This window comes from Dama dama, chromosome 9 (genome assembly GCF_033118175.1).
Source record: "Dama dama isolate Ldn47 chromosome 9, ASM3311817v1, whole genome shotgun sequence".
NCBI lineage: Eukaryota > Metazoa > Chordata > Mammalia > Artiodactyla > Cervidae > Dama > Dama dama.
This window is the reverse complement of record NC_083689.1, coordinates 707,817-721,256: the sequence shown is the minus strand read 5'-3', so window position 1 is coordinate 721,256 and position 13,440 is coordinate 707,817.

Genomic DNA, 13,440 nt, shown 5'->3' with positions numbered 1-13,440 from the left:
AATTCCGTGTTCCACATCAAACGTGAAAGGAGCCTTGATTTCCTTGATGGCACTCCAGAGAAAACCCAAGATCACTGTCTCAAGTCTAGACGGATCATGAGGTCACTGGAGCAACACGAAAGGGCTCCGTGGACCCCAAATCAACTCGAGATGAGAGCTTAGTCAATGGCTTCGACTCAAGAGGAATACCAACTTTCCACAAGCACCTCAAGAGGAGGCTTCTCTCAGCTACAGGTATGTTAGAGGGACCCTGAGTTTGTGGCCTCAAGTGGAATGGACACCGAGATGCTCTGACTCGAAGTAAGGCCCGATATCCCTGCAGTGAAGTGAATGCAGGCTCTTCTTTCATCTCCCAAGACGAAGGGATGTCTGAATCCCCTGTGGAGACCACAGAGAAAGACCTAGTTCTCCGCCTCAACGCGAACGGAGGCCTCACATCCTTTGAAAACTGGAGAGGTCCGCGGAGATCAATGCTTCCAAAGGAGACGTTGCCTGACTCCTCTTGAAAATGGATAGGAGTCCCAGGATCCCTGTGGCACGTGGAAAGGGACCCTGGGTCTCCCGAATCACGTGGAGACGCGTCCCAATTACCATGCCAAGACTCATGGAGAATCCCCAGGTGTCCCTCGCACCTAGGCAGGACTCCTGACGTCGCTGAACAAACAGGTGTCTGGAAGGGCCCTCCCCGTCATAACTCGGGAATATACCCCAGGTTCCGGCCGCAACTCGAGAAAAACCATGAGACTTACTCATCGCCGCGAGATGAGGCCCCATTCCCCTGCACTGCGTGCAGAGCAATTCTGTGTTCCACATCAAACGTGAAAGGAGCCTTGATTTCCTTGATGGCACTCCAGAGAAAACCCAAGATCACTGTCTCAAGTCTAGAGGGATCCTGAGGTCACTGTAGCAACACGAAAGGGCTCCAGGACCCCAAATCAACTCGAGATGAGAGCTTAGTCCCTGGCTTCGACTCAAGAAGAATACCAACTTTCCACAAGCACCTCAAGAGGAGGCATCTCTCAGCTACAAGTATGTGAGAGGGACCCTGAGTTTTTGGCCTCAAGTGGAATGGATACCGAGATGCTCAGACTCTTAGTAAGGCCGGATATCCCTGCAGTGAATGGAATGCAGGCTCGTCTTGCATCTCCCAAGACGAAGGGATGTATGAATCCCCTGTGGACACCACAGAGAAAGACCTAGTTCTCCGCCTCATCGCGACCTGTGGCCTTACATCCTTTGAAAACTCGAGAGGTCAGCGGAGATCAATGCTTCCAAAGGAGACGATGCCTGACTCCTCTTGAAAATGGAAAGGAGTCCCAGGATCCCTGTGGCACGTGGAAAGGGACCCTGGGTTTCTCGCCTCACGTAGAGACGCGTCCCAATTGCCATGCCAAGACTCGAGGAGAATCCCTAGGTGTCCCTCGCACCTAGGCAGGAGTGCTGACGTCGCTGAACAAACACGTGTCTGGAAGGGCCCTCCACGTCGTAACTCGATAATATACCCCAGGTTCCGGCCGCAACTCGCGAAAAACCATGAGACTTCCCCCTCGCCGCGAGTTGAGGCCCGATTCCCCTGCACTGCGTGCAGAGCAATTCCGTGTTCCACATCAAACGTGAAAGGAGCCTTGATTTCCTTGATGGCACTCCAGAGAAAACCCAAGACCACTGTCTCAAGTCTAGAGGGATCCTGAGGTCACTGCAGCAACAAGAAAGGGCTCCGTGGACCCCAATTAACTCGAGATGAGAGCTTAGTCCCTGGCTTCGACTCAAGAGGAATACCAACTTTCCACAAGCACCTCAAGAGGAGGCTTCTCTCAGCTACAGGTATGTGAGAGGGACCCTGAATTTGTGGCCTCAAGTGGAATGGACACCGAGATGCTCTGACTCGAAGTAAGGCTGGATATGCCTGCAGTGAATTGAATGCAGGCTTGTCTTGCATCTCCCAAGACGAAGGGTTGTCTGAATCCCCTATGGAACCCACTGAGAAAGAACTAGTCCTCCGCCTCAACGCAACCGGAGACCTCATATCCTTTGAAAACTCGAGAGGTCTGCGGAGATCAATGCTTCCAAAGGAGACGATGCCTGACTCCTCTTGAAAATGGATAGGAGTCCCAGGATCCCTGTGGCACGTGGAAAGGGACCCTGGGTCTCCCCCCTCACGTGGAGACGCGTCCCAATTGCCATGCCAAGACTCGAGGAGAATCCTGAGGTGTCCCTCGCACCTAGGCAGGAGTCCTGATGTCGCTGAATAAACACGTGTCTGGAAGGGCCCTCCCCATCGTAACTCGAGAATATACCCCAGGTTCCGGCCGCAACTCGAGAAAAACTATGAGACTTCCCCCTCGCCGCGAGATGAGCCCCGATTCCCCTGCACTGCATTCAGAGTAATTCCGTGTTCCAAATCAAGCTTGAAAGGAGCCTCGATTTCCTTGATGGCACTCCAGAGAAAACACAAGATCACTGTCTCAAGTCTAGAGGGATCCTGAGGTCACTGGAGCAACACGAAATTTCTCCGTGGACCCCAAATCAACTCGAGATGAGAGCTTAGTCCCTGGCTTCGACTCAAGAGGAATACCAACGTTCCACAAGCACCTCAAGAGGAGGCTTCTCTCAGCTACAGTTATGTGAGAGGGACCCTGAGTTTGTGGCCTCAAGTGGAATGGACACCGAGATGCTCTGACTCGAAGTAAGGCCGGATATCCCAATAGTGAATTGAATGCCGGCTCGTCTTGCATCTCCCAAGATGAAGAGATGTCTGAATCCCCTGTGGAGACGACAGAGAAAGACCTGTCCTCCGCCTCATCGAGACCGGAGGCCTCACATCCTTTAAAAAGTCGAGAGGTCTGCGGAGGTCAATACTTCCAAAGGAGACGATGCCTGACTCCTCTTGAAAATGGATAGGAGTCCCAGGATTCCTGTGGCACGTGGAAAGGGACTCTGGGTCTCCCGCCTCACGTGGAGACGAGTCCCAATTGCCATGCCCAGACTCGAGGAGAATCCCGAGGTGTCCCTTGCACCTAGGCAGGAGTCCTGACGTCGCTCAACAAACACGTGTCTGGAAGGGCCCTCCCCGTCGTAACTTGAGAATATACCCCAGGTTCCGGCCGCAACTCGAGAAAAACCATGAGATTTCCCCCTCGCCGCGAGATGAGGCCCGATTCCCCTGCACTGCGTGCAGAGCAATTCCGTGTTCCACATCAAACTTGAAAGGAGCCTTGATTTCCTTGATGGCACTCCAGAGAAAACCCAAGATCACTGTCTCAAGTCTAGAGGGATCCTGAGGTCACTGGAGCAACACGAAAGGGTTCCGTAGACCCCAAATCAACTCGAGATGAGAGCTTAGTCCGTGGTTTCGACTCAAGAGGAATACCAACTTTCCACAAGCACCTCAAGAGGAGGCTTCTCTCAGCTACAGGTATGTGAGAGGGACCCTGAGTTTGTGGCCTCAAGTGGAATGGAAACCGAGATGCTCTGACTCGAAGTAAGGCCGGATATCCCAGCAGTGAAGTGAATGCAGGCTCGTCTTGCATCTCCCAAGACAAAGGGATGTCTGATTCCCCTGTGGAGACCACAGAGAAAGACCTAGTCCTCCGCCTCATCGCGACCGGAGGCCTCACATCCTTTGAAAACTCGAGAGGTCCGAGGAGATCAATGATTCCAAAGGAGACGATGCCTGACTCTTCTTGAAAATGGATAGGAGTCCCAGGATCCCTGTGGCTCGTGGAAAGGGACACTGGGTCTCCCGCCTCACGTGGAGACGCGTCCCAATTGCCATGCCAAGACTCGAGGAGAATCCCGAGAAGTCCCTCGCACCTAGGCAGGAGTCTTGACGTCGCTGAACAAACACGTGTCTGGAAGGGCCCTCCCCGTCGTAACTCGAGAATATACCCCAGGTTCCGGCCGCAACTCGAATAAAACCATGAGACTTCCCCCTCGCCGCGAGATGAGTCCCGATTCCCCTGCACTGCGTGCAGAGCAATTCCGTGTTCCAAAACAAACGTGAAAGGAGCCTTGATTTCCTTGATGGCACTCCAGAGAAAACCCAAGATCACTGTCTCAAGTCTATAGGGATCCTGAGGTCACTGGAGCAACACGAAAGGTCTCCGTGGACCGCAAATCAACTCGAGATGAGAGCTTGGTCCCTGGCTCGACTCAAGAGGAATACCAACTTTCCACAAGCACCTCAAGAGGAGGCTTCTCTCAGCTACAAGTATGTGAGAGGGACCCTGAGTTTGTGGCCTCAAGTGGAATGGACACCGAGATGCTCTGACTCGAAGTAAGGCCGGATATCCCTGCAGTGAATTGAATGCAGGCTCGTCTTGCATCTCCCAAGACGAAGGGATGTCTGAATCCCCTGTGGAAACCACAGAGAAAGACCTAGTTCTCCGCCTCCTCGCGACCGGAGGCCTCACATCCTTTGAAAACTCGAGAGGTCCGCGGAGATCAATGCTTCCAAAGGAGACGATGCCTGACTCCTCTTCAAAATGGATAGGAGTCCTAGGATCCCTGTGGCACGTGGAAAGGGACACTGGGTCTCCCGCCTAACGTGGAGACGCGTCCCAATTGCCATGCCAAGACTCGAGGAGAATCCCGAGGTGTCCCTCGCACCTAGGCAGGAGTCCTGACGTCTCTGAACAAACACGTGTCTGGAAGGGCCCTCCCCGTCGTAACTCGAGAATATACCCCAGGTTCCGACCGTAACTTAAGAAAAACCATGAGACATCCCCCTTGCCGCGAGATGAGGCCCGATTCCCATGCACTGTGTGCAGAGGAATTCCGTGTTCCACATCAAACTTGAAAGGAGCCTTGATTTCCTTGATGGCACTCCAGAGAAAACCCAAGATCACTGTCTCAAGTCTAGAGGTATCCTGAGGTAACTGGAGCAACAAGAAAGGGCTCCGTGGACCCCAAATCAACTCGAGATGAGAGCTTAGTCCCTGGCTTCGACTCAAGAGGAATAACAACTTTCCATAAGCACCTCAAGAGGAGGTTTCTCTCAGCTACAGGTATGTGAGAGTGACCCTGAATTTGTGGCCTCAAGTGTATTGGACACCGAGATGCTATGACTCGAAGGAAGGACGGACATCCCTGCAGTGAATTGAATGCAGGCTCGTCTTGCATCTCCCAAGACGAAGGGATGTCTGAATCCCCTGTGGAGACGACAGAGAAAGACCTAGTCCTCCGCCTCATCGCGACCGGAGGCCTCAGATCCTTTGAAAACTCGAGAGGTCTGCGGAGATCAATGCTTCCAAAGGATACAATGCCTGACTCCTCTTGAAAATGGATAGGAGTCCCAGGATCCCTGTGGCACGTGGAAAGGGACCGTGGGTCTCCCGCCTCACGTGAAGACGCGTCCCAATTGCCATGCCAAGACTCGAGGAGAATCCCGAGGTTTCCCTCGCACCTAGGCAGGAGTCCTGACTTCGGTGAACAAATACGTGTCTGGCAGGGCCCTCCCCGTCGTAACTCGAGAATATACCCCTGGTTCCGGCCGCAACTCGAGAAAAACCATGAGATTTCCCCTTCACCGCGAGATGAGGCCCGATTCCCCTGCACTGTGTGCAGAGCAATTCCGTGTTCTACATCAAACGTGAAAGGAGCCTTGATTTCCTTGATGGCACTCCAGAGAAAACCCAAGATCACTGTCTCAAGTCTAGAGGGATCCTGACGTCACTGGAGCAACACCAAAGGGCTCCATGGACCCCAAATCAACTCGTGATGAGAGCTAGTCCCTGGCTTCGACTCACGAGGAATACCAACTTTCCACAAGCACCTCAAGAGGAGGCTTCTCTCAGCTACAGGTATGTGAGAGGGCCCCTGAGTTTGTGGCCTCAAGTGGAATGGACACCGAGATGCTCTGACTCGAAGTAAGGCCGGATATCCCTGCAGTGAATTGAATGCAGGCTCGGCTTGCATCTCCCAAGACGAAGGGATGTCTGAATCCCCTGTGGAGACCACAGAGAAAGACCTAGTTCTCCGCGTCATCGAGACCGGAGGCCTCCCATCCTTTGAAAACTCGAAAGGTCCGCGGAGATCAATGCTTCCAAAGGAGACGATGCCTGACTCTTCTTGAAAATGGATAGCAGTCCCAGGATCCCTGTGGCACGTGGAAAGGGACCCTGGGTCTCCCGCCTCACGTGGAGACGCGTCCCAATTGCCATGCCAAGACTCGAGGAGAATCCCGAGGTGTCCCTCGCACCTAGGCAGGAGTCCTGACGTCGCTGAACAAACACGTGTCTGGAAGGGCCCTCCCCGTCGTAACTCGAGAATGTACCCTAGGTTCCGACCGTAACTTGAGAAAAACCATGAGCCATCCCCCTTGCCGCGAGATGAGGCCCGATTCCCATGCACTGTGTGCAGAGCAATTCCGTGTTCCACATCAAACTTGAAAGGAGCCTTGATTTCCTTGATGGCACTCCAGAGAAAACCCAAGATCACTGTCTCATGTCTAGAGGTATCCTGAGGTCACTGGAGCAACAAGAAAGGGCTCCGTGGACCCCAAATCAACTCGAGATGAGAGCTTAGTCCCTGGCTTCGACTCAAGTGGAATACCAACTTTCCATAAGCACCTCAAGAGGAGGCTTCTCTCAGCTACAGGTATGTGAGAGTGACCCTGAGTTTGTGGCCTCAAGTGGAATGGACACCGAGATGCTCTGACTCGACGTAAGGCCGGATATCCCTGCAGTGAATTGAATGCAGGCTCGTCTTGCATCTCCCAAGATGAAGGGATGTCTGAATCCCTTGTGGAGACGACAGAGAAAGACCTAGTCCTCCGCCTCATCGCGACCGGAGGCCTCACATCCTTTGAAAACTCGAGAGGTCCGCGGAGATCAATGCTTCCAAAGGAGAAGATGCCTGACTACTCTTGAAAATGGATAGGAGTCCCAGGATCCCTGTGGCACGTGGAAAGGGACCCTGGGTCTCCCGCCTCACGTGGAGACGCGGCCCAATTGCCATGCCAAGACTCGAGGAGAATCCCGAGCTGTCCCTCGCACCTAGGCAGGAGTCCTGACGTCGCTGAACAAACACGTGTCTGGAAGGGCCCTCCCCGTCGTAACTCGAGAATATACACCAGGTTTCGGCCGTACTCGAGAAACACCATGAGACATCCCCCTCTCCGCGAGATGAGGCCCGATTCCCCTGCACTGCGTGCAGAGCAATTCCGTGTTCCACATGAAACGTGAAAGGAGCCTTGATTTCCTTGATGGCACTCCAGAGAAAACCCAAGATCACTGTCTCAAGTCTAGAGGGATCCTGAGGTCACTGGAGCAACAGCAAAGGGCTCCATGGACCCCATATCAACTCGTGATGAGAGCTTAGTTCCTGGCTTCGACTCAAGAGGAATACCACCTTTCCACAAGCACCTCAAGAGGAGGCTTCTCTCAGCTACAGGTATGTGAGAGGGACCCTGAGTTTGTGGCCTCAAGTGGAATGGACACCGAGATGCTCTGACTCGAAGTAAGGCCGGATATCCCTGCAGTGAATTGAATGCAGGCTCGTCTTGCATCTCCGTAGACGAAGGGATGTCTGAATCCCCTGTGGAGACCACAGAGAAAGTCCTAGTCCTCCGCCTCATCGCGACCGGAGGCCTCACATCCTTTGAAAACTAGAGATGTCTGCGGAGATCAATGCTTCCAAAGGAGACGATGCCTGACTCCTCTTGAAAATGGATAGGAGTCCCAGGATCCCTGTGGCACGTGGAAAGGGACCCTGTGTCTCCCGCCTCACGTGGAGACGGGTCCCAATTGCCATGCCAAGACTCTAGGAGAATCCCGAGGTGTCCCTCGCACCTAGGCAGGAGTGCTGACGTCGCTGAACAAACACGTGTCTGGAAGGGCCCTCCCCGTCGTAACTCGAGAATATACCCCAGGTTCCGGCCGCAACTCGAGAAAAACCATGAGACTTCCCCCTCGCCGTGAGATGAGGCCCGATTCCCCTGCACTGCATGCAGAGCAATTCCGTGTTCCACATTCAACGTGAAAGGAGCCTTGATTTCCTTGATGGCACTCCAGAGAAAACCCAAGATCACTGTTTCAAGTCTAGAGGGATCCTGAGGTCACTGGAGCAACTCGAAAGGGCTCCGTGGACCCCAACTCAACTCGAGATGAGAGCTTAGTCCCTGGCTTCAAATCAAGAGGAATACCAACTTTCCATAAGCACCTCAAGAGGAGGCTTCTCTCAGCTACAGGTATGTGAGAGTGACCCTGAATTTGTGGCCTCAAGTGTAATGGACACCGAGATGCTCTGACTCGAAGTAAGGCCGGATATCCCTGCAGTGAATTGAATGCAGGCTCGTCTTGCATCTCCCAAGACGAGGGATGTCTGAAAGCCCTGTGGAGACGACAGAGAAAGACCTAGTCCTCCGCCTCATCGTGACCGGAGGCCTCACATCCTTTGAAAACTCGAGAGGTCTGCGGAGATCAATGCTTCCAAAGGAGACAATGCCTGACTCCTCTTGAAAATGGATAGGAGTCCCAGGATCCCTGTCGCACGTGGAAAGGGACCCTGGGTCTACCGCCTCACGTGGAGACGCGTCCCAATTGCCATGCCAAGACTCGAGGAGAATCCCGAGGTGTCCCTCGCACCTAGGAAGGAGTCCTGACGTTGCTGAACAAACACGTGTCTGGAAGGGCCCTCCCCGTTGTAACTCGAGAATATAGCCCAGTTTCTGGCCGCAACTCGAGAAAAACCATGAGATTTCCCCCTCGCCGTGAGATGAGGCCCGATTCCCCTGCACTGCATGCAGAGCAATTCCGTGTTCCACATCAAACGTGAAAGGAGCCTTGATTTCCTTGATGGCACTCCAGAGAAAACCCAAGATCACTGTCTCAAGTCTAGAGGGATCATGAGGTCACTGGAGCAACACGAAAGGGCTCCGTGGACCCCAAATCAACTCGAGATGAGAGCTTAGTCCCTGGCTTCGACTCAAGAGGAATTCCAACTTTCCTCAAGCACCTCAGAAGGAGGCTTCTCTCAGCTACAGGTATGAGAGAGGGACCCTGAGTTTGTGGCCTCAAGTGGAATGGACACCGAGATACACTGCCTCGAAGTAAGGCCGGATATCCCTGCAGTGAATTGAATGCAGGCTCGTCTTGCATCTCCCAAGAAGATGGGATGTCTGAATCACCTGTGGAGACCACAGAGAAAGACCTAGTTCTCGCCACATCGCGACCGGAGGTCTCACATCCTTTGAAAACTCGAGAGGACCGTGGAGATCAATGCTTCCAAAAGGGACGATGCCTGACTCCTCTTGAAAATGGACAGGAGTTCCAGGATCCCTGTGGCACGTGGAAAGGGACACTTGGTCTCCCGCCTCATGTGGAGACGCGTCCCAATTGCCATGCCAAGATTCGGGGAGAATCCCGAGGTGTCCTTCGCACCTAGGCATGAATCCTGACGTCGCTGAACAAACACGTGTCTGCAAGGTCCCTCCCCGTTGTAACTCGAGAATATACATCAGGTTCCAGCCGCAACTTGAGAAAAACCATGAGACTTCCCCCTCGCCGCGAAATGAGGCCCGATTCCCCTGCACTGCGTGCAGAGCAATTCCGTGTTCCCCATCAAATGTGAAAGGAGCCTTGATTTCCTTGATGGCACTCCAGAGAAAACCCAAGATCACTGTCTCAAGTCTAGAGGGATCCTGAGGTCACTGGAGCAACATGACAGGGCTCCGTTGACCCCAAATCAACTCGAGATGAGAGCTTAGTCCCTGGATTCGAATCAAGAGGAATACCAACTTTCCACAAGCACCTCAAGAGGAGGCTTCTCTCAGCTACAGGTATGTGAGAGCGACCCTGAGTTTGTGGCCTCAAATGGAATGGACACCAAGATTCTCTGACTCGAAGTAAGGCCGGATATTCCTGCAGTGAATTGAATGCAGGCTCGTTTTGCATCTCCCAAGATGAAGGGATGTCTGAATACCCTGTGGAGACCACAGAGAAAGACCTAATTCTCCCCCTCATCGAGACCCGAGGCCTCACATCTTTGAAAATTCGAGAGGTCCACAGAGATCAATGCTTCCAAAGGTGACAATGCCTGACTCCTCTTGAAAATGGATAGGAGTCCCAGGATCCCTGTGGCACGTGGAAAGGGACCCTGGGTCCCCGCCTCACGTGGAGACGCGTCCGCATTGCCATGCCAAGACTCGAGGAGAATCCCGAGGTGTCCCTCGCACCTAGGCAGGAGTCCTGACGTCGCTGAACAAACACGTGTCTGGAAGGGCCCTCCCCGTCGTAACTCGAGAATATACCCCAGGTTCCGGCCGCAACTCGAGAAAAACCATGAGACTTCCCCCTCGCCGCTGGATGAAGCCCGATTCCCCTGCACTGCGTACAGAACAATTCCGTGTTCCACATCAAACGTGAAAGGAGCCTTGATTTCCTTGATGGCATTCCATACAAAACCCAAGATCACTGTCTCAAGTCTAGAGGGATCCTGAGGTCACTGGAGCAACAGGAAAGGGCTCCGTGCACCCCAAATCAACTCGAGATGAGAGCTTAGTCCCTGGCTGCGGCTCAAGAGGAATACCAACTTTCGACAAGCACCTCAAGAGGAGGCTTCTCTCAGCTACAGGTATGTGAGAGGGCCCCTGAGTTTGTGGCCTCAAGTGGATGGACACCGAGATGCTCTGACTCGAAGTAAGGCCGGATATCCCTGCAGTGAATTGAATGCAGGCTCGTCTTGCATCTCCCAAGACGAAGGGATGTCTGAATCTCCTGTGGAGACCACAGAGAAAAACCTAATTCTCCGCCTCATCACGAGCAGAGGTCTCACATCCTTTGAAAACTCGAGAGGTCCGCGGAGATCATTGCTTCCAAAGGAGACGATGCCTGACTCCTCTTGAAAATGGATAGGAGTCCCAGGATCCCTGTGGCACGTGGAAAGGGACCCTGGGTCTCCCGCCTCACGTGGAGACGCGTCCCAATTGCCATGCCAAGACTCGAGGAGAATCCCGAGGTGTACCTCGCACCTAGGCAGGAGTCCTGACGTCGCTGAACAAACACGTGTCTGGAAGGGCCCTCCCCGTCGTAACTCGAGAATATACCCCAGGTTCGGGCCGCAACTCGAGAAAAACCATGAGACTTCCCCCTCGCCGCGAGATGAGGCCTGATTCCCCTGCACTGCGTGCAGAGCAATTCCGTTTTCCACATCAAAAGTGAATGGAACCTTGATTTCCTTGATGGCCCTCCAGAGAAAACCCAAGATCACTGTCTCAAGTCTAGAGGGATCCTGAGGTCAATGGAGCAACAGGAAAGGGCTCCGTGGACCCCAAATCAACTCGAGATGAGAGCTTAGTACCTGGCTTCGACTCAAGAGGAATATCAACTTTCCACAAGCACCTCAAGAGGAGGCTTCTCTCAGCTACAGGTATGTGAGAGGGACCCTGAGTTTGTGGCCTCAAGTGGAATAGACACCGAGATGCTCTGACTCGATGTAAGGCTGGATATCCGTGCAGTGAATTGAATGCAGGCTCGTCTTTCATCTCCCAAGACGAAGGGATGTCCGAATCCCCTGTGGAGACCACAGAGAAAGACATAGTTCTCCGCATCATCGCGACCGGAGGCCTCACATCCTTTGAAAACTCGAGAGGTCCTCGGAGATCAATGCTTCCAAAGGAGACGATGCCTGACTCCTCTTGAAAATGGATAGGAGTCCCAGGATCCCTGTGGCACGTGGAAAGGGACCCTGGGTCTACCGCCTCACGTGGAGACGCCTCCCAATTGCCATGCCAAGACTCGAGGAGAATCCCGAGGTGTCCCTCGCTCCTAGGCAGGAGTCCTGACGTCGCTGAACAAACACGTGTCTGGAAGGGCCCTCCCCGTCGTAACTCGAGAATATACCCCAGGTTCCGGCCGCAACTCGAGAAAAACCATGAGACTTCCCCCTCGCCGCGACATGAGGCCCGATTCCCCTGGACTGCATGCAGAGCAATTCCGTGTTCCACATCAAACGTGAAAGGAGCCTTGATTTCCTTGATGGCACTCCAGAGAAAACCCAAGTTCACTGTCTCAAGTCTAGACGGATCCTGAGGTCACTGTAGCAACACGAAAGGGCTCTGTGGACCCCAAATCAACTCGAGATGAGAGCTTAGTCCCTGGCTTCGACTCAAGAGGAATGCCAACTTTCCTCAAGCACCTCAAGAGGAGGCTTCTCTCAGCTACAAGTATGTGAGAGGGACCCTGAGTTTGTGGCCTCAAGTGGAATGGACACCGAGATGCTCTGACTCGAAGTAAGGCCGGATATCCCTGCAGTGAATTGAATGCAGGCTCGTCTTGCATCTCCCAAGACGAAGGGTTGTCTGAATCCCCTGTGGAGACCACAGAGAAAGACCTAGTCCTCCACCTCCTCGCGACCGGAGGCGTCATAACCTTTGAAAACTCGAGAGGCCCCTAGGATCAATACTTCCGAAGGAGACGATGCCTGACTCCTCTCGAAAATGGATAGGAGTCCCAGGATATCTGTGGCACGTGGAAAGGGACCCTGGGTCTCCCGCCTCACGTGGAGACGCGTCCCAATTGCAATGCAAAGACTCGAGGAGAATCCCGAGTTGTCCCTCGCACCTAGGCAGGGGTCCTGACGTCGCTGAACAAACACGTGTCTGGAAGGGCCCTCCCCGTGGTAACTCGAGAATATACCCCAGGTTCCGGCCGCAACTCGAGAAAAAGCATGACATTTCCCCCTCGACGCTAGTTGAGGCCCGATTCCCCTGCACTGCATGCAGAGCAATTCCGTGTTCCACCTCAAACGGGAAAGGAGCCTTGATTTCCTTGATGGCACTCCAGAGAAAACCCAAGATCACTGTCTCAAGTCTAGAGGGATCCTGAGGTCACTAGAGCAACACGAAAGGGCTCCGTGGACCCCAAATCAACTCGAGATGAGAGCTTAGTCCCTGGCTTCGACTCAAGAGGAATATCAACTTTCCACAAGCACCTCAAGAGGAGGCTTCTCTCAGCTACAGGTATGTGAGAGGGCCCCTGAGTTTGTGGCCTCAAGTGGAATGGACACCGAGATGCTCTGACTCGAAGTAAGGCCGGATATCCCTGCAGTGAATTGAATGCAGGCTCGTCTTGCATCTCCCAAGACGAAGGGATGTCTGAATCCCCTGTGGAGACCACAGAGAAAGACCTAGTCCTCCGCCTCATCGCGACCAAAGGCCTCACATCCTTTGAAAATTCGAGAGGTCCGCGGAGATCAATGCTTCCAAAGGAGACGATGCCTGACTCCTCTTGAAAATGGATGGGAGTCCCAGGATCCCTGTCGCACATGGAAAGGGACACTGGGTCTCCCGCCTCACGTGGAGACGCGTCCCAATTGCCATGCCAAGACTCGAGGAGAATCCCGAGGTGTCCCTCGCACCTAGGAAGGAGTCCTGACGTCGCTGAACAAACACGTGTCTGGAAGGGCCCTCCCTGTCGTAACTCGAGAATATACCCCAGGTTC